General features: G+C 39.8%; 1 long non-coding RNA gene across 2 annotated transcripts; it reads right to left on the reverse strand.

The window, feature by feature from the left end:
* Nucleotides 1-4,149: 4,149 nt before the first annotated feature.
* LOC133535650 (uncharacterized) lies at nucleotides 4,150-7,999 on the reverse strand. 2 transcript variants are annotated; one of them, XR_009802275.1, is made up of 3 exons: nucleotides 7,807-7,999; nucleotides 5,859-5,960; nucleotides 4,150-4,258 (listed from the first exon to the last, which is right to left on the reverse strand). It is a non-coding gene; the product is annotated as an uncharacterized LOC133535650 (long non-coding RNA). The 2 variants fall into 2 exon arrangements; XR_009802274.1 differs by having other exon boundaries at nucleotides 5,859-5,987.
* Between the last annotated feature and the right edge of the window lie 13,519 nt (nucleotides 8,000-21,518).

A 21,518-nucleotide genomic window follows, 5' to 3' on the forward strand; every position in this document is an offset into this window, starting at 1 on the left:
CATGCAGTGACCACATATGTCTGATTAGCACTCCACATAAGTCAATAACATCAATAAAACTCACCTTTGTGCATTCATGCACAACATTAAACCTTTGGTGGACAAAATGAGACGGATAAAAAAAGTCATAAAACACGTTTTAGAAAGTACGAGAAAGGACCGCCAAAATTGGTAAGACAAAATGGCGCTCACCAAATACTCGAATCAATGAAGCATGTTTAATATAAACAGTGTGCTTTATAACAATTAGGATGGTTTGTGTTTGTCCTCCTCCAGAAACCATATTTAAACAAAAAATATGTTTATTTCCCCTCATCTTTTTTCCATTTTCATATATGTTTGAAAAAGCTCCAGAGAGCCACTAGGGCGGCGCTAAAGAGCCGCATGCTGCTCCAGAGCCGCGGGTTGCCGACATCCGCCCTAGAGGAAACTGGGTAACACATGGCACACTGACAAAGCTTAACCTATTGTTACTATAACAATCTACAAGGTCAACATAGTTGGCTACTCTTTCTTCCCCTCCATTTGTCTGCTTTCTTTTGTATTTTAAGTCATCATTACATATATGTATTGCTACATTTGAACAATTGTATTGTTGATAATACAGGCAATAATTTTTATTATTCATTATCAATAGTGCTATTTCCATTGGTATTTATAATGGTCCATTTGTAGTGTAATAATGTTCATTGTCATTTCTGTGTTATTAATATTTATTCCACTGACTGCTTCTTTGTTGATATTCTATTCTATTATATCCATATTGTCTTTATTTTAACAAAACATCTTAGCAGTGACGTGCAGTCAGGGGAGGCAGGTGAGGCGGGGCCTCACGTGCCATCATGGAAAGAAAAAAAATGTAAAAAGAAAAAAAAAATTAAATTGGAATATGTATCCAGCGATTGTACTATAAAGTTATTTTCCATTCAACTTCACCAGTTTTAGATTATTTTTATTCAAAATCGCTGAATTTTCACATTTGCCGTTCAAATACTGAGAAGAGACTTGCGGTGAGTCAGCAGCCAGCTGAGCCTCACCATGGATTGCGCAAAGACTCGGCTAACTGCTGGCCTGCTGTGCAGTGAGACCGTATTGCTATATGAATTATATTATACATTTCCATTGTTTAGTTAGCTAATGTATATAATGTACAGTCTATTTTGTCAACAACTGTATGTGTGCAATGTATTTCTTGTGCTGAGCAATCATAAAACGGCTGCGAAGACGCACTGGGTGAGGCTCGCAGTAATCCCGCCTCCTGGTGGTAGAGGGCGCTAGTGAATCCAGAGATCATTCTTGCGACTACTCGGCTGCAGAAGAAGTGACAACAAGCAGCGACAGTTAGCAGCGATCGTTTATTTTTTTCCTCTCGCCTGGCCTTTTTACATGGAGAATTACATATCTAAAATAAAACTGTTTTCTAAACTGGACTTTCAATCGAAGCAGGAGGTAATAATTAAAGGAAGATCTCCATCGAGACAGAGAGACTTTTAAAACTGAAGAAAGATAAAGAAGACTTCTATTAACATAATAAATGCTTTTGTTCAAAAGGAGCGGCGCATGGACCTAATTTATAAGTAAAGATAAGACCATAATAACGTTTTTTTTAATTAAATGTGTTTTTTGTGTGCTACAGTTTGTATGTGTAAAGTTAAAGTTAAGTTAAGTAGCAATGATTGTCACACACACACTAGGTGTGGTGAAATTTGTCCTCTGCATTTGACCCATCCCCTTGTTCACCCCCTGGGAGATGAGGGGAGCAGTGGGCAGCAGCGGCCGGGAATCATTTTTGGTGATTCAAACCCCAATTTCAAACCTTGATGCTGAGTGCCAAGCAGAGAAGAATGCTAGTATGAGCTTTTAAACATAACCCGTTAACTGCTGCCAATCAAACGGGGAATAAGATACTATTTGGGGTTCAAATGTTTGTAAATCTGACTGTGATGAAGACAGTGCCTCACCAGCCATGAACCTCACCGCACGTCACTGCATCTAAAGGGTACTTTAAACATATGTTTATTATTGTAAGTTTGTCCTTAAATAAAATAGTGAACATACAAGACAACTTGTCTTTTAGTAGTAAGTAAGCAAATGAAGGCTCCAAATTTAGTCTGTTGACATATGCAGTAACATATTGTGTCATTTATCATTCTGTTAGTTTGTCAACATTATTAGGACAAGTGGTAGAAAATGAATTATCAATCTACTTCTTCATTTACTGTTAATATCTGCTTACTTTCTCTTTTAACATGTTCTATCTACACTTCTGTTAAAATGTAATAATCGCTTATTCTTCTGTTGTTTGATACCTTACATTAGTTTTGGATGATACCCAAAATTTGGGAATCAATCCGATACCAAGTAGTTACAGGATCATACATTGGTCATGTTCAAAGTCCCCATGTGTCCAGGGACATATCTACTGATTTTATAAACATCATATAAGGTTTTAAAAAATGAAGGAAGATGTTGTGATGCCAAAAGAATATTGATGTAATCGTAGTAGAATCGACGATATACGCTCTTGTACTTGGTATCATTACTATGGATGTCAGGTGTAGATCCACCAATGACGTTTGTTTACATTTTGACGCTGGTGAGCCACGGTGTGTAGTGAAACATGTTTAGCTATTCCTCGTCCTGCAGGGATGATTCTTGTAAGAAACTTGGAGCCATGGAGGCGATGATTAGTGATTTAGAAGTAGCTACAACACTGCCAATAGCAGATGGAGGTTAGCTGCTAGCTATCTCGCCATGTCTTTCAAAGCACCTCTTCCTGAGGGCGTTTCAGTGTTATAACTTCACCTTTATCTTTAGTTTTTAAGCTAAAATGCGTCCATTCTCGCTTTTCTGTCTACACATTGTGTCTGCTTGTGAGTACTCTGTGATTGTACGCTGCCGAACATGCTCGTCTGCTCGTAAACCAGCAATGTCTCGATGTGACTTCGACGCGGGGAGACGCGGGAAAAGTACGTTTCAGAAGCGGTATAGTAATGAAAATGATGCATTAGTATCGTGGTACTATACGAATAATGGTATACCGTACAACCCTACTAAGAACATTGTGGAACCGTTAAAAGTTATCTATAACTGGGATTTTTGTTAGCAAGTGAGTGACTATGAGATATCACAATGACTTTCTGTTCAGTTTCTTTGTCTTTAGTTTTTGGTGTTTGATTTTTTTTTTAAATTAATGTTTAGACAGAAATGACCAGAGCAGAAAAACAGCAATAAACTTTTTTTCTTTTTTCAAAAAGAGAAAAATTAAATCAAATCAAATAAAGCTAAAATAGAAATAACAATACTTATACGTAGAAGAGAAAGAACAAACATCCACCCCAAAAAGGAACACAAAAAAATAAATAAATAAATAAATAAATAAACTAAACCTTGCTTAGACTGTCACTTATACAGTAATGACATAAAACATAAATATACTGTACGTAGACCTTCAGTATGTAAACCAACCAGAATACTGTTAAAAAAAATAAAAATCACTGTTCTACCTTTGTTGATGGTTGGTCAAAAAAGGTCAGAAAACACCTCCACACCCGATAAAACTTCCTTTCAAAACCCCTCATCACAAGTCTAATTTTCTCTAGTTTGAGATGGTATAAAACGTCTTTTACCCAGTGTGAAACTGTGGGTGGGGCAGCTTCCTTCCATTTCAAGAGGATCAAGCGGCGCGCTAATAACGTTGAAAAGGCAATGAGCCTTCGACCACCAACAAGTAATCCTGACCCATCCCCAGTGACCCCAAAAAGCAGCAAAAGAGGATTCAATGTAATGTTTACCCCGAGTGCACAAGAGAGTGCTTCACATATACCTTCCCAATATTTCTTTATTTTGGGACAGGTCCACAGCATGTGTATTAAAGTGGCTTCATTGGCTCTATATCTGTCACATGTTGGATCAATATCAGGGTACATTTTGGAGAGCTTAGATTTAGAAATATGAGCTCTGTGTACCACTTTAAACTGAATTAGAGCGTGCCTCGCACACATGGAGGATGTATTAATTTGTTTTAGAACTTTAGTCCATTCTGCTTCAGCAATACGAACTTTGAGATTGTGTTCCCAAGCCTCTTTGATAGCCGACATGAAGGGAGAGCCCAAACCAGATATCAAGCGTAACATTACAGAAAGAGCTTTTTTTTTTGGTTGGGTTAAAAGATATTACCTCGTCTATGACATTATCAGGAGGTTTGGCAGGGAACCCCGGGATGGAGGCAGACACAAAGTGCCTTACTTGTAAGTATCTGAAAAAATGAGAGGGTGGTAATATATATTTAACAGATAATTGTTTAAAGGAAGCAAAAACATTTCCAATATAAAGATCTTGGAACGTTTTCAGCCCCTGCCTTTCCCACACCCTAAATGTAGCATCCAGCAATGATGGAGGAAAGAATGTGTTTGATGCTATTGGGCTGGAGAGACTCATAACTTGGAGTCCAAAATGTTTTCTAAATTGTGTGTATATTTTAATGGAGTAATGAACGATAGGATTATTGAGTTTTTTGTTTGGAGGAAGTGGAACTGCCGCACCAATTAAAGCAGACAGGAACGAGGGACTACATGAAAGTTTCTCCATTTCCACCCACGCTGGTACGCTAGAATCCGAGTGATGATGTGACCAAAAGGATAGAACACAAAGATTAGTCGCCCAGTAATATTTCCGAAAATTTGGGAGTGCGAGGCCACCATCCTGCTTTAGCTTCTGCAAGTGTTCTTTACGCAAACGGGGTTTCTTGTTGTTGCAGATAAAAGATGATATCATTGAGTCTATCTTTTTAAAATAAGCATTGGAAATGAATACAGGGAGGTTCTGAAAGAGATATAAATACTTGGGTAACACCGCCATTTTGACTACATTCACTCTCCCTACCAGCGAGAGTGGAAGAAATGACCAGCTGTCTAAGTCCTGTTGAACTTTGTGTTTTAGTGTATTAAAGTTATTTTTAAAGAGGTCACAAACATTCCTTGTTACAGTGATCCCAAGGTAGACAATGCTGTTAAGGGCCAATTTAAAGGGTACTGTGGTATTTTGTAGTGTTGTGGTGGTCATATTCAGTGGCAGTATTTCACTCTTCTGTGGGTTCAGTTTATACCCTGAGTTTTCTCCAAATTTTGCGAGGAGGTCCAGAATAAGGGGAATAGTAGTCTCAGTTTTGGACACAAATAATGACAGATCATCAGCGTATAATGACAACTTATGCTCTGTGCCGAACCTTGTAATGCCATGTATAGAGTGGTTATTTCTTATTGCTATGGCTAGCGGCTCAATAGCTATGGCGAAAAGAAGAGGGCTAAGTGGACATCCCTGACGGGTGCCACGATGCAGTCTGAAGGTTTTTGAATAATGGTTATTCATCAGTACCATTGCCGAAGGGCAAGCATACAATAATCTGACCCATGAAATGAATATATCACCGAACCCAAACCTACACAGAGTCTCACACAGGTGACCCCATTCCATTCTGTCGAATGCCTTCTCTGCGTCCATGGAGAGAAGGCATTCAGAGTCAGTTTGACATGGATTGTATATAATATTAAACAACCGACGGACATTAAAGACAGATCGCCTGTCTTTAACAAAGCCGGTCTGGTCTGGGGATATAATATATGGCAAAACGCTTTCCAGGCGACGAGCTAATATCTTGGACAAAATTTTGTAATCACAGTTCAAGAGTGAAATTGGCCTGTAAGAAGCACAATCTAGGGGATCTTTGTCTTTTTTCGGGAGCAGCGTTATACAAGCTTGATTTAGTGTGTCTGGGAGAGTACCTTTGTTTAGCGAGTCTACGCATACCGCTACATATACAGGTGTTAATTGTTTAGAGAATGTTGCGTAAAACTCACTCGGCAGGCCATCAGGGCCCGGCGATTTTCTGGGTTGTAATGATTTGATGGCCTCCACAATCTCCTGCATCTGCATTGGTGCGTCCAAGGTCGTGACCTGATCTGGAGGCAAAGTTGGAATAGGCAGATCTCTAAAGAAGTTAGATGCAAAGGAGGGGTCACAAGAATTATTCGAGCTATAAAGATTGTAATAATAACTTTGAAATGCCTCATTTATTCCTAACGGGTCAGAGACAATCTCGCCATCCTGCGATTTCACCCCCTTAATTACTTGCTTGGCCCTGGCCCCCTTAAGCTGTTTTGCCAGAACCTCCCCTGCTTTGTCACCGTGCTCATAAATGTTACTCCTATTTTTTAACAGCAGATTTTCAATAGTGTACAAAGTAAGTATGTCATATTCTGTTTTTAGTTTTAAACGTTCTTTGTACAAATCTGGAGAAGGAGTTTGTGAATGTTCCTTATCCATATCAGCTATTTGTTTTTCCAATTCCACTTGTTTTGACTTTGAATCCTTAATTTTTGGGGCCGTAAATGATATTATCTGGCCCCTGAGATATGCTTTAAGGGCCTCCCAGACAGTCGCCATGGAGACATCTGGCGTCATGTTAATATCTAAAAACAGAGAGATTTGGTCAGACATGAATTCCAGAAAGTTTTCATCCGATAGCAGAAGAGGATTAAATCTCCACAATCGTCTGGGCATATTAACGTCAGGAAAATTAAATTTAATTAAAAGAGGAGCATGGTTGGATACTACTATTGGGTAATATTCACATGTCTGAACCTCTGTGATTAATTTATTATCAATAAAAAAATAATCAATTCTACTCTATGTTTGATGAGCGCAGGAAAAGACAGCGTATTGTTTGTCTTTCGGGTGTAAGAAACGCCAGATATCTGAGATGCCGTATGTGTTAAGAAATGACTGCATGTAAGAAACTGATTTAAGTGTTGCATATCCTGGCCTAAGAGATGACCGATCCATCCCGGGGTCCAAACAAAAATTAAAATCCCCTCCCATGATCAGCAAATTGGAGTTTAAACAAGGGAGCTGATTAATGACACGAGACAAAAATTGTGGGTCATCACAGTTAGGAGCATATATGTTGGCCAAAATAACATTACGATTATAAAGTTTACCAGTTACTAAAACATATCGTCCATTAGTGTCAGCTACAATTGCGGATGGTGTGAACGAGACACTCTTATTTATCAGTATTGCAACACCTCTCGCTTTACCTTGAAAGGTTGAATGAAAGAGCTGCCCCACCCATCCACATCTCAACCGAGCATTGTCTGAATTTTTTAGATGAGTTTCTTGAATAAATGCTATTCCTACACTTAGATTCCTCAGGTGTGTAAGGGCCTTCTTCCTCTTGACTGGATGGTTTAAGCCTTTAACATTACATGTTACTACATTAACTGAGCTATTCATTAGTGGAATTAAAAAATTGATAGGTTAAAATAGATACTCATTAACAATATGTTTATAATGTATTAAAGGCACAGATGTATTGGTTGTGTAACAAAAGGTAAAAAGGAAGACTGAGAAAAAGATCAACACAACGTTTTGTTATCCAATACTTTGGTCCGCCTACAGAGACAGTGAAACAAGGTACCAACCCCCCCCAACCCCCCAAACCCCCAGGTGACGCTAGCTGCTGGAATATGCAGCACACCTACCCTAACTAACTGTTTTACTTCCATAACTAGTTTACCCATCTAAATCCTCCCATCCCACTTACTCAGAAGTAAAATAAAACCCACCTATAATAAAAATAAAATACTTTGTATACTCTCAACACGAACATAAAATACAATTTTAAAGCATGCCCTTGTCAAAAGAGTAAACATATGGCAGAGGTAAAGAGAACAGTCTGTGTATAACACGTAACAATATTTACCTCTTGAAACTGAGGCATTATCACATTAAGGTTTGAAAACTAACCAGTCATGAGTTTTTAGAGTCCTCAGCAAACTTCTCCGCTTCTGCCACAGAGCTGAACGCGGTGCGGGTGCCGTCCGCCTTGGTAATACGGAGCCGCGCCGGGAACAGCAGTGCTGGTTTGAGTCCCATTTTATAAAGCTCCGACATCACCGCCGCGTATTTCTTCCTTTGGTTAACCACGTCGGGGCTATAGTCCTCGTAGATCCTAAATGGGTTGTTCCTCTTCCTTGCCTCTCGAATCACCACTTCCTTATTATGATACCGGTGAAAGCACACTATGACTGGCCGGGGCTTGCTTCCGGATCCCGGCTTGGGGGCTGAGCTGCGGTGTGCGCGGTCCAAGTCCGCAGGTGACGAGAAAGTATCCGGCCTAAAAACGTCCTGGAAAAGTTGAGCAAAGAATGCACTGGGATGCGGACCTTCAATCCCTTCAGGAAGCCCGATAAGACGAACGTTGCTCCTCCTGCTTCTTCCTTCCATCTCGGTTAGCTTCGACTTTAGCTTGGTGTTATCGGCTTGCAGGCTCTTATAGCAGGCCTCCACTTCAGCTAAGCGCTGATGAAACGTCTCCGCATTGTCCTCCCGGGAGTTCAGGCGTTCGCCATGAGTGTTCACAGTCTCCTGGAGCCCGTCGAGTTTCCCATTTACTTCGTCAAATGATTTATTAATCTCCGTTAGCATGGACGTCTTGAGTTCAGATAGCGAGGCTATTAAATCTTCTTTGCTAATGTTGCTAGCAGCCGCAGCAACTACAGTCGCATGTTCAGGTTTTTCTCCCGTCTTAGAGCCTTTAGGAGGCATGGCAAAGCAAAAAAATACTAATAAGCAAAGAACAAAGCAAAACGCTTTTGTGTTAGAGGGTTAAACTATCACATAGGTGGGTTTTAAAAGTTGTGGTATCGGGAGCACGAGGAAAACACACCCTACTCCATGCGCATCAAAACCTCATCTTTAGTTTTTAACCCAAAACGCGTACGGTGCTTTTTAGTGGCGGTATTGTACCGAGTATGATTCATTACTATCGCGGTACTATACTAGTACCGGTATGCCGTACAACACTAGTGTCCACTTAAAGTGTGAGTGATGGCATTAAACGACTAATGAAGCAACAGGATACAAATCAACGTTTTTTTCTAATCGTTTAGTCGCCATCCATCCTCGGCTGACCATATTCTGAAATCCCAAAAAGAGGACAGATATATGCGTGCCAAGGCGGGAAGCACGCCAAAATGATATATTTATTCAAATAAAGCTGTGTTGGTGCTAGGGATTTTTAAAATGGGGTCCCAGGGACCCCATCAAGTCATAAAAATGGGGTCCCACAGTAAATTTTTGAGGTCCCAGTTTTTTGTAAGCGTTTTGAAAACAAATGATAAATGTGTATATTATCCTGTTGTATCTCACATTCTATATTGTGTTTTGGAAAAAGGTTGTCATAAACATTACTTAATTAATTTAAAAAAATATATAAAAAAAGAAAATAAATGTGTATGCATATGTAAATGTATTCAGTTATAAACATTCATTCACTTTCTTCTTTCCTCCATGGATCTAAACTTTACCGCTGCTGGTAGTTTTTTCTTCGTTTTTATTTAATAAGTCATAGGTGTATTTATTTCAGTATAAAAGTGTAAAAAGTGTTTTGCTTCGGTCATGAAATGATGATAATGGTGTGCCAGGGCATACATACATTTTATATTTAACACTTAAATCTCTGGAGTCTACATCAACTTCACATCAATCCCTCATTTCAAAATGTTTTAGTTTTTTTATGTTGTTTTTCTCTTTGTTTGTTTTCCACCCTTTTTTGTCGAAAAAAACTCTGTTTTTAATGGCAAACACACCAAATATGCAAAATCTTAGAGATAGGGTGAGAAGCTCTGTGTCACGTCTGTAAATCTGGTTTTATGTTTGATCATGTTTTGTTTTGTTTTCTGGACTCTTGTTCCGTTTTTTCACTTCCTGGTTTGTTTTGTTACCATGACAACTCATTGCTTTTCACCTTGCCCTCCTAGTCACGCCCATCCCCTCAGTCCCGCACTTGTTCCTAATTATCACAGCCACTATTTAAGTCAATTTCTTTCTGTCCATCAGTCTGGGAACATTAACTTTCATTGTAATCTACGACCTTTGCTGCTCATTGCTCCATGCCATTGATCCCCTGCCACGCACCTTGCTGTTTATACCTTCCGTTTTTTGTCACAGTAAGTTTTTTGTTTGTATTTATGCCTTTGATGGTTTCTTTTGTTTGTTTGTAGATAGTATTGCCGTTGTGCTGTTTTCGTTCTAAGTTTTAGTCTAGATTATCCGCCATCGAGCGCGCTTTTTGTTTTGCCTTTATTATTGTATTTTGAGTATAAATAATTAAAACTATGTACCTGAATTCTCGCCTGGCTCGTCCTGTAATCCCTCTGCGTCGAAGGAGCGCACACAATCCAAGTCCAAGCCTGACACTCTGCCATCCGGGAGGAACTCAAAGTAAAGCCGCTGCTCCTCCACATCGAAGGAAGCCAGATGAGGTGGTTCGGGCATCTGGTCAGGATGCCACCCGAACGCCTCCCGAGGGAGGTGTTTAGGGCACGCCCAACCGGTAGGAGGCCACGGGGAAGACCCAGGACACGTTGGGAAGACTGTTTCCTGGCTGGCCTGGGAACGCCTCGGGATCCCCCGGGAAGAGCTAGACGAAGTGGCTGGGGAGAGGGAAGTCTGGGCTTCCCTGCTTAGGCTGCTACCCCCGCGACCCGACCTCGACTAAGCGGAAGAAGATGGATGGATGGATGGATGGATGGATGGAATATTTGATGTGAAGTAATGGGAACTTTGGATAGGTCAATAATACATAATAACATTGATTTTGATTCAATATTATGTTTTGAGCAATGACAGTTTGAAAGAAAAAAAAACGGCTTTGTTTTATTAGTCAACATTGCAACTTTTCTTAATTACATTTCACCTTTAAGCTTTTTTATTTCACTTTGTTATGTTGTAGTTTATTTTAATAGTATTTTTAGAATGTGCCGTGGGCCTTTAAAACATTAGCTGTGGGCCGCAAATGGCCTCTTTGGCACACTTTTGACACCCCTGCTATAGATAATAACAAATTAAATCTGATAAATCTATCGCGTTCATCATAACACACAGTCACCATCTCTGCTTCAGTAAACAATGACGGTGATGAAGTCACTGTCAGCGATGCTAACTTGTCAGCCACTTCTTCAAAAGACTCCTTTTAAACACTCCTCGCACATTAAAACTTCAAAAGGCAAACAACTGCACCGTTTTTTGACCTGCAATGTATGTTTTTGAGGTGGAGGAGTCTGCTCGGGTGCTGGTTAGCTTTAAGCTAACAGCTAGCCCGTTTCCATCCACGAACGATGTGGATCCAGGGGGAGATAAAAGTGAAGTTTCCATGGACTCACAAGTACTAAAATAACTAATTTACAGGAGTTAAAAATGTTGACTTTACTCTCACCTTAGTGTTTACCAAGAAGTCTATTTCCTTTTCCCGGCAAAACTCGAACTAACACTTCCTGTCAATATCGTAACTTCAATAACTTCCCCGAAAGTCCCGCCCCCCAGCCAAAGCCATTGTAGCCAGCCGCTACACTATTTACAGCTAGAATTCACCAACTCGAGTAATTCATATATACATATATATATATATATACATCCATCCATCCATCCATTTTCTACCGCGTATTCCCCTTTGGGGTTGCGGGGGGCGCTGGCGCCTATCTCAGCTACAATCGGGCAGAAGGCGGGGTACACCCTGGACAAGTCGCCACCTCATCGCAGGGCCAACACAGATAGACAGACCACATTCACACTCACATTCACACACTAGGGCCAATTTAGTGTTGCCAATCAACCTATCCCCAGGTGCATGTCTTTGGAAGTGGGAGGAAGCCGGAGTACCCGGAGGGAACCCACGCATTCACGGGGAGGACATGCAAACTCCACACAGAAAGATCCCGAGCCTGGATTTGAACCCAGGACTGCAGGAACTTCGTATTGTGAGGCAGATGCACTAACCCCTCTGCCACCGTGAAGCCCTATATATACATATATATATATATATATATATATATATATATATATATATATATATATATATATATATATATATATATATATATATATATATATATATATATATATATAATTATATATATATATATATATATATATATATATATATATATATATATATATATATATATATATATATATATATATATATATATATATATACTTAACCCTGGACCTACATTGAAAATACACGCAACCCTAATTCAAAATGCCGGACATTTGACACATTATTTAAAAAACCCTGCCCCGACACCCCGGACACCCCCGCAAAGAGGACATGTCCGGGGAAAAGAGGACGTATGGTCAGCCTAATCCATCCATTCATCCAATGGACAGCTTTGTGCACTGGGAAGAAAGTCGTGTCTTCTCCATAGTGTTCTCACAAAGTTGGAAGCACACACTTGTCTTAAATGTCTTGCTAAGATGAAGAAGAAAACCAAGAAGTCAATCCAACCTCTGATTGATCGATCGATCGGTTCAGAGCTTTTGCATGTGCGTCGCTGTGTGTGTGTTGGAAAGGAGTTTGAGAATTTGGTTATCCTTTGAGCCGAGCGGCGAGGAGATTAGACGCCCGCCTCTGTGAGGAGGACAAATAACGATGTGACTTAGAAGGGCTGAATAGGCGAGCAGCAGCTCGGTGGAGCGGATAATGCTTCGTTAAGGAGACGCTGATTGGCCCGCCGGATAAATCCCCCTCGGAGCGACGGCAACAAAGGCAGCTTTTGTTGAGTCACAAGTGAGGAGTCACAGGCGCACACAGCATAATGTTGACGCTGTAGGACCTCCTCCCAAGCCTCAATTTTGTACTTTATTTGGCTGTTTTGTAGCGTTTAAAACAGCTACAATGTCACACTTTTTGCTCAGGACTAACACATTTTGATACATTTTACATTTACTTTAACTTCTTTAGCTATATCACATCCTTTTTTTTTTTTTTAGTCACACCACAGTATTAAGTTCAAAAGCCCCTCTCAGATGGAGCTTTTTTATGATTGGTGCGACCTAAATACCTGATTTCTCATTGGATTTTGTAAAAAAGTTTACACATTTTGAAGTCTTTTTCCGCCCCAAATAGCATTGCATCAGTTTGTATTGTTCCCAATGAACTTTTCTGCATTTGTATGCTTGTACAACACTTAAAACCTTTAGCATATCAGTATGTGGAATTAAATCACGGAATGGATTAACCAAAGAAATATGGTTCAGTTTAAGAGACTGTTCAAACTACAAGTGTTCACAAAGTACACAGAACAAGAATTATGATGAATATCTTGAACCCTTTTTTTTAAATTTTTGATTGAAATTTGGGCAGCACGGTGAAAGAGGGGTTAGTGCGTCTGCCTCATAATACGAAGGTCCTGAGTAGTCTTGGGTTCATTCCAGGGCTCGGGATATTTCTGTGTGGAGTTTGCATGTTGTGGAGGGGGCGTGGTCCCGGAGTCGCGTGTGGGCGGAGCATGTGCGTAAGACGGCTACGAAGTAGGTGCAGGTGAGTGGATAACCCAGCTGGAACAGGTTGTCTAATCACCTGTCTCTCTATTTAAGGAGGAGGAGGGAGCCCAGAGAGACAGAGGGGGACTGAGAGTGAAGGAGAGAGACTCGACAGAGTAGAAAGTAAAAGAAAATAAAAGTCTGTAAACGTCTGCTAATCCAGCCTGATTATTCCCTGTCACCGAGATCCCGCAACCAGAGAGTGGTACACATGTCCTCCCTGTGACTGCGTGGGTTCCCTCCGGGTACTCCGGCTTCCTCCCACTTCCAAAGACAGGCACCTGGGGATAGGTTGATTGGCAACACTAAATTGGCCCTAATGTGTGAATGCCAGTGTGAATGTTGTCTATCTATCTGTGTTAGCCATGCGATGAGGTGGCGATTTGTCCAGGGTGTACACCGCCTTCCGCCCGATTGCAATTGAAATAGGCACCAGAGTCCCCTGCGACCCCAAAGGGAATAAGCAGTAGAAAATAGATGGATGGATGAATGATTGAAATGTTATTATTGAGAGAAAGATAATTTATGTATTTCATATTCGTCATGCCTGTGAATCAGGTCTTATGTTTGATCATGTTATGTTTTGTTTTATGGACTCTTGTTTCCCGTTTTGCACTTCCTGGTTTTGTTTGTTTCCATAGTTACCCATTAATTTCCACCTGGTCTCCTAGTCACGCCCCGGTCCTCAGGTCTCACACCTGTTTCCACAGCCAGTATTTAAGTCATTTGTTTTCTGTTCCTCGGCCTGGGAACTTTACTTGCTTACCTACCTACCTACCTACCTACCTACCTACCTACCTACCGGACTTTGTATCGAACCCTCATGACCACGCACCTACCTTTCCTTGCCAACCTTCATGCCTTGCCACGCTGATTATTGTTTTGACCACGCCACGTAAGACTTTGTTTGTATTTATACCTCAGTGAAAGTTTTTTGGGTTTATTTTGAACCATAGATAGTATATTTTGTTTATTTGTATATAGTCATGCCATTGTGCTGTTTTGTTTGGAGTTTAGTTTAGTTTATTATCCGCCATTGTGCACGTCCTTTGTTTTACTGTTTTTGTGTATTGTTAACAATGTACACGCCTGGATCGTTCCAAATTCCCTCTGCGTCGAGGAAGCAATACAAATCCAAGTCAAAGTCCTGACAATATTTGTTTACTTACTATGGTATATTATTTGTTTATTATTTATATGTTCACTGTTATGTTACAGAAAACAAGAAAATAGGATAAAATTGCAATGGTATAAAAAAGGGGTGAGATTAAATAAACTCAGCTTGTACCTTTTCCTTTTCGGACGTGCTGTAATGACACAACTGGAAATATGTGATGGATTACATTATGTCGTATGCATGTTTGAAATAAACTAAAACTGAACTGAACTGAAATATATCGCATTGTAATTATCATTCCGCTCTTTATTTGTCAGCTTTCAAGTGCTAAAATTTTTTTTCCCCAAAAAAATTCCCACAATTTCAGGTATTCTGCATTTTCCAGGACATGTTGTCCCATTTAAAATGATTTGTTGTCCAAACTGTGAACACCCCCCCCCCCCACACACACAAAACTGTAGATTTTACAATAAAAAATACCTCCTAAAAAACTGTCAGCTCAGTTACCAGAATTTTATGACTGTTATTTTTACAATGGAAACTTTCTGAAACTATGCTTCCAGTTTTTGTTTTTTACCGTAAAATCTACTGATTTGTTTTCGCCACATTTCTCAGTGGATTAAAAAAATCCACCATGAACACATTCCACTCATCCTGGACATTCAAAAGAACAATTTTCTAATTTTTTTCCCCCAAATTCCCTCTTTTCAATACAATTGTTTCCACCAATTTTTTCTTTGAAACACTACGCACATTTTTCAAGCTAACTATTACACCATCAAAACATGCCACTTTTACAGGACGATTAGGCCATCTATTTTTATACAATTCAGGGTCAAATATGTTGTTCTTTCACACATGCTAAATGTAAGCATTTGTGCTCTTCCCCTGCCCATTTGCAGGTATACACCCAAGAGTCACGGATTGCCCACATATGCTGTCCTCTCCAAGGTTTCTCATAGTCGTCATCATTATCGACGTCCTACTGGGGTGAGTTTTTCCTTGCCCTTATGTGGGCACTACCGAGGATGTCGTTGTGGTTTGTGCAGCCCTTTGAGGCACTTGTGATTTAGGGCTATATAAATAAACATTGATTGATTTATTGATTGATAGTAGCCTACTATCAAAATGACTTTAAAAGTCTCACATAAGTGTTATAATGAAGGAAACACATGATGTAAGTGTTTATATTATCTACAGTTGTCTACTATCTAAATGACTATAAAGTCTTATATAAGTGTTAAAATGAAGACAACACATGATGTAACTGTCTATATTAGCTATAGTAGCCTATAAGGGTGTGGGAAAAAATCAATTCGAATACCAATCGAACCGTTTATGTTGTGCGATTCAGAATCGATTCAAATTAAAAAAAAAAAAACCTGACCTAGTAACCCTCAGAACTGCAATAAACAGAGCACTTAAGAGACACAAACACGACACAGAACAAACCAAAAGTATTGAAACAAACATTAATATCATCAACAACAGTATCAATATTAGTTATAATTTCAGCATAACAGTGATTAAAAATCCCTCATTGACATTATCATTAGACATTTATAAAAATTAAAAAAAAGTGTCACAGTGGCTTACACTTGCATCGCATCTCATAAGCTTGACAACACACTGTGTCCAATGTTTTCACAAAGATAAAATAAGTCATATTTTTGGTTCGTTTAATAGTTAAAACAAATTTACAATATTGCAATCAGTTGATAAAACATTGTCCTTTACAATTATAAAATCTTTAAAAAAAATCTACTACTTTGCTAGCATGTCAGCAGACTGGGGTATATCCTGCTGAAATCCTATGTATTGAATGAATGCAGAATCCTTTTAAATCGGGAAAAAAATCGTTTTTGAAGCGAGAATCGAATCGAATCGAAAAAATCGATATATTATCGAATCGTGACCCCAAGAATCGATATTGAATAGAATCGTGGGACACACAAAGATTTACAGCCCTAGTAGCCTACTATCAAAATGACTTTAAACGTCTTACATACGTGTTATAATGAAGGCAACAAATGATGTAAGTGTCTATATTAGCTATAATAGCCTACTATCAAAGGCTGACACAAATCTTCGTTGACAGAAATGTTGTGTTTATATTTCTATTTGACACATTTTTGCAACATTGGAAATCATTAGTAAAATGGCGGCTTCTCACAGGACAAGATACATTCTGGAAATTACTGGCTCAGAATTACCAAAGGTATAGATGTGTGTGTCCAAGTTAAAGGAAATGTCAGACTGTCATCTTTCAATGGATTTATTGCAATCTTTGCAAGCTGGGTAATGTTTGCTGTGGTCTGGAACAACAATGGCACACAAACAACTATGAGAAGGGCAGCTAATATTACATACAGATAATGTGTCATGAGACATGTAAATATAAATTAAATACACAAAAGACGTAAGTAAAGGAATTTTTTATCTAAAATATACCTACAAACGAGGAAAAATGATGCATACAGCATCGATTAGCTTGCAGTCATGACTGCTGGTAACGCAAGAAGGGTGGTTCGATCCAAAAACTGGTGCTGTCCACTAATGGGTACTATCAGAATAAGGTCCATATGGGAGTGATTAGGTGGATATTCTTATTTTCTTTAAATATTTTTGTGTTGTTTTTGTTCATGTTTGTAAATTCAGGAAATAATTCCTTAGACACAGGAGGGTTTCAGGTCAATAACCAAAGCATTTAAATGAGTAGTAGATATAGTAGTGTTTGCTTTGGTTTAGTTCCTGACTATTTCCTGAGTATTGACTTTGTTTTGCTCAAACATTTGTATGTAATAAAATAGAATAAAGGAACAAGTTTACAAATTGAGCTGATATTGTTTGACTGTCAATAACACTCACCATAAACAAATAGAATAATTTGAAATGTATCTGTATTGGTATCGGCCGATCTCATAGTTCCCTAATCGGAACATCCTTTACAGCAGTGGTCCCCAACCACCGGGCCGCGGCTCGATTGGTACTGTGCCGCAGAAGAATTTTTTATGAATTTTTATTTTTATTTATTGATTTTTTTAATTAAATCAACATAAAAAACACAAGATACACTTACAATTGGTGCACCAACCCAAAAAATCTCCCTTTTTCATGACAAATTATCAAGCGTTGACCGGTCTGCATGTTCTCCCCGTGAATGCGTGGGTTCCCTCCGGGTACTCCGGCTTCCTCCCACTTCCAAAGACATGCACCTGGGGATAGGTTGATTGGCAACACTAAATTGGCCCTAGTGTGTGAATGTGAGTGTGAATGTTGTTTGTCTATCTGTGTTGGCCCTGCGATGAGGTGGCGACTTGTCCAGGGTGTACCCCGCCTTCCGCCCGATTGTAGCTGAGATAGGCGGCAGCGCCCCCCGCGACCCCGAAAGGGAATAAGCGGTAGAAAATGGATGGATGGATGGACCGGTCTGCTGCTTTACAGGACCACACATTACCTGTTACAAGTTCCGTCTGCTATAGTTTTTACATGTTATGTTATTAGCCCAGCTTTCACTGAGAACTACTGTTGTCTCCTTACCAATATTTTGGTACTGGAACCCGTATCAAAATCTTAAATTACATTAAACCTATGTTTATCATTGCAATTTTATCCTTAAATAAAATAGTGAACATACTAGACAACCTGTCTTTTATTAGTAAGTAAACAAAAAAAGGCTCCTGATTAGTCTAATTGTTATAATCCTTGTCCCGGATCATGTTTTTGTTATGTTTTGTTATTGATGGACTCCCTTTGTTCCTGTTTTGTGCACCTCTGACTTTGTTCTGGCTTCTACGGGGATTAATTGGGTTCGCCTGCCTCTGGTTAGTGGTCGGCACGCTCAACTGCAGTCAACCACTAATCAGAGAACTGTTTATTCACCTTGCTCGCCACATTCGCCCTGGCTTCTTTGTTTGCTCCACGCAACAAGTTACGTTGGTTATTCCTGTGATTCTTGATTCTTGTTCCTGCGCTAAGCTTTGCCATAGCTTCCCATGCTATCGGCCCGCTTTTCTTTTTATTCTTGTTTTTGTCTACTTGTATCTACGGTGTATGATTTATGAGAAATAAATCATCTCCTACTTTCACGCTTTTGTCCGGAGTTGTCCGTTCTGCATCTGGGAGGAACGACCCCGCAGTAAGTTGCAACCCACACGTGACACTGCTGACATATGCAGTAACATATTGTGTCATTTATCATTCTATTATTTTGTCAAAATTATTAAGGACAAGTGGTAGAAAATCTACTTGTTCATTTACTGTAAATATCTGCTTACTTTCTCTTTTAACATGTTCTGTCTCCACTTCTGTTAAAATGTAATAATCACTTATTCTTCTGTTGTTGATACCCACAAAATTGGGTATAAATCCGATACCAAGTAGTTACAGGATCATACATTGGTCATAATTTCAGTTCTTGTTTGTCCTGGGACATATTTCCTGAGTTTATAAACATAATATGAATTTAAAAAAAAAAACTAAAGATTTTCTGACACCTAAAAATATTGACGTAAATCATAGTGGTATCAACTAGAAACGTGCTTGTACTTGATATCATTACAGTAGATGTCAGGTGTAGATGCACCAACAGCATTTGTTTACATTTTGATGCAGGTGAGCTACGGTGTGTAGTGAATCATGTTTAACTATTCCTCATCTTGCAGGGATAATACTTGCAAAAACGTACTTTATTTGTGGCCATGGAGACCAGGATTAGTGATTTAGAAGTAGCTAAAACACTGACGACAGTGGATGGACGTTCGCCGCTAGCTAGCTAGCCATGTCTTAAAGCACCTCTTCCTGAGGGCGTTTCCGTGTTATAACTTCACATTTATCTTGAGTTTTTACGCCAAAATGCGTACGTTCTCCCTTTTCTGTCTACACACTGTGTCCACTTGTAAGTACTCTTTGATCGTGCACTGCCGAACATGCTCGTCTGCTCGTAAACCAGCAATGTCTCGATGTGACTTCAACGCGGGGAGATGCAGGACAGGTACGTTTCAGAGGCGGTATCGTACCGAAAATGGTTCATTAGTATCGTGGTACTATACTAATACCGGTATACCGCACAACCCTACTAAGAACATTGTGGAACCGTTAAAATTTATCTATAGCTGGGATTTTTGTTGGAAAGTGCGAGACCATGAGATATCACAATCACTTTCTATTCAGTGCAAAATAAGATAAAAAAAAAAAAAGGAAAGCAGTCTCAAGGTGGATTATATGGCCATTTATCATAAAATGATATGCTGAAGCTTTAATGTTGCTGTATTAAAGAAACAAAAGCATACCCAATAGAACCAGGTTTGATGAAAGTATCGGTTATTGTCATCACGATGTAATGGCGACTACAAAACAAAGAAAGACAACCTGCGTGGAGATAGATAGATTCACAGATAGAAATTCTCCCTCCCAAAGCAGCCATGGCAACACACTCCTGCAAAGATTATTTCCATGGCAACCTCACATAACGCCAGCCGCTCGACAAAACAATGACAACCATGACTCAATGGATTGAGCCGGAAAAAAAACGTTCTTGTATACTTGCCGTGTCATGTCACTGTGATCGCGTTTGTGCACACTAGCAACCCCCCCCCCCCCCCCCCCCCCACACACACACACACACCCAGGCCAGGGTGCAGCTGTTTACCAGGAAGATGGAGTATAATCTCCCCGTCTGAGCAGCCGGGTGGTCAGATGACAGCCGCTAATCTCTGGCGTGGCTCATTGCGTGCACGCTGGGATTAAAAAAGGTGGCACACCTCATCCTGCACCTGTGACCCTCTGTGGTCCCACACAGTCCGTGAACTCGTACAGAGTTCAACATTTTAGCAATGAAAAATGTTCAGTAATTATGTTATTTGGGGCTAAACTGTCACTTGTCGGGGTTACAGGACCCAAAACCAGTGAAGTTGGCACGTTGTGTAAATCGTAAATAAAAACAGAATACAATAAATTGCAAATCCTTTTCAACTTACATTCAATTAAACAGACTGCAAAGACAAGATATTTAATGTTTAAACTGAGAAACAACATTTTTTTTTGCAAATAATCATTAACTTATAATTTAAGCGCGGCAACACATTGCAAAAATGTTGGCACAGGGGCATTTTTACCACTGTTTTACATGGCCTTTCCTTTAAACAACACTTAGTATAAACGTTTGGAGACTGAAGAGACCAATTTTTGAAGATTTTCAGGTGGAATTCTTTTCCATTCCTGATTCTTGCTTAATGTACAGCTTAAGTTGTTCAACAGTCCGGGGTCGCCGTTGTGGTATTTTATGCTTCATAATGCGGCACACATTTTCAATGGGAGACAGGTCTTGACTACAATACAGGCAGATCAGTCTAGTACCCGCACTCTTTTACTACGAAGCCACGCTGTTGGAACACGTGGCTTGGAATTGTCTTGCTGAAATAAGCAGGGGCCTCCATGATAACGTTGCTTGGATGGCAACATATGTTGCTCCCTGTTATGGTTGTACAGGAGGAGTGAGACGGCAGAGACAGGAGGGATGTAGTTTAGCTCTATTTATTCATTTATATATATATTGCACAATATATAAATAATAAAGTGAAGAGTGTAATAAATCCAAAATGTGTATGGTGTGCGACTATGTGTGGAAATTAACTGCTGAGTGTTAACGGGAGTGTTGAGCGAGCAGCGGACGACCAAGAAGGGCTACGCGGGTTCAGGGAGGAGAGAGGCGTCAAAAGGTCTGTGTCTAGGCGAGAGGTCGAGATCCAAGAGGCAGCCAAAGAAGCAGAGGGAATACAGGGAGACGAGACCAACATCTCGTAACTTGGGAACGAAGGCAGGCTGCAGGAAGGACGACAAGGAGGACACAAGACAATTTAACACGGCGGGGAGAACGCACAAAGAGAGCAAGAATGCATAAAGCTAAATATTCGCTTACTGTACAGGAACAGATTATTACATTCTGGCGCCGGATAGCGGGTTGTGCTGACTTATGAAGTCAGATCTCATCATCAGCTTCCGGTGATTGATTGCA

Source organism: Nerophis ophidion, linkage group LG16, assembly GCF_033978795.1.
Source record: "Nerophis ophidion isolate RoL-2023_Sa linkage group LG16, RoL_Noph_v1.0, whole genome shotgun sequence".
NCBI classification, from domain to species: domain Eukaryota; kingdom Metazoa; phylum Chordata; class Actinopteri; order Syngnathiformes; family Syngnathidae; genus Nerophis; species Nerophis ophidion.